Source organism: Vombatus ursinus, unplaced genomic scaffold (genome assembly GCF_900497805.2).
Source record: "Vombatus ursinus unplaced genomic scaffold, bare-nosed wombat genome assembly UNPS02014799.1, whole genome shotgun sequence".
Taxonomy (NCBI): Eukaryota; Metazoa; Chordata; class Mammalia; order Diprotodontia; family Vombatidae; genus Vombatus; species Vombatus ursinus.
Window position 1 is genome coordinate 25,481,975 of NW_020954577.1, and position 718 is coordinate 25,482,692.

At 71.0% G+C, this 718-nt stretch overlaps 1 protein-coding gene across 1 annotated transcript in view; it reads left to right on the forward strand.

The window, feature by feature from the left end:
- The first annotated feature begins 639 nt into the window (after positions 1-639).
- The window catches only part of LIMD1 (LIM domains containing 1), a 75,516-nt gene continuing 75,437 nt past the window's right edge, over positions 640-718 (forward strand). The window contains exon 1 of the mRNA XM_027872438.1: positions 640-676. The gene's annotated coding sequence lies outside the window, so the exon portion shown is untranslated. The remainder of the gene's footprint in view (positions 677-718) is intronic.

The following is a 718-nucleotide window of genomic DNA, read 5'->3' on the forward strand; positions in this document are numbered from 1 at the left end:
TTTCATCCTCAGATCCACGCGGAGCAGGAGGTTCCTCTGTTACAGGCTCGCAGAGGAGAGCGTGTGTTTGTGTGGGGTTATCGCCTCCCTGCTCTGCCATTTCAATCAATCAACACGTATTTATTAGGCGCCTACTCTGTGCCCGGCAGGCACGGTACTAGGGCTTACTCCGGTCTGCCCCAGCGGCGCTCCTTTCCTCCCGGGGTCCCCTCCCCAGGCGCCCCAACCTAGCAGGCGCGGGCTCCATCCCCTCCCCTCCCCTCCCTCCCGACCACGTTGCAAGTTACAGAGAGAGGCAGTCCCGGCAGCCCCCGCCCCCGGCCCCCTCGTCCCGGCCCGCCCAGTGTCTCCCCGCCCCCCGCCCTCGCTCCTCCCGCCCCTGGGGGTGGGAGCCGCGAGCAGAGGCTAAGCTAAGGTTGCAGTCGGACTCGCTGAATGTCACAAAGCGGCTGAGTGAAGGAGTGCGAAACACCGGGACGGAGGCAGAGGCACGCACCGTGCGCCCGCCCTCCACTTCCGCGTCCACCGGCGCGCTCCTGCGGGACCCCGCGGGCGAGCGCCCCGGCCGACTCCTGCCTCGGCCAGCCCAGCCCAGAGCGGCGGGCCGGCCGGGGGACAAAGCGCCAGCCGCTCGGGCCACGCCGCCAGCCCCAGAAGCGGGGAGGGCGCCCTGCTGGTGATTGCCTCCCCCCCCCCCCCCCCCCCCCCCCCCCCCCCC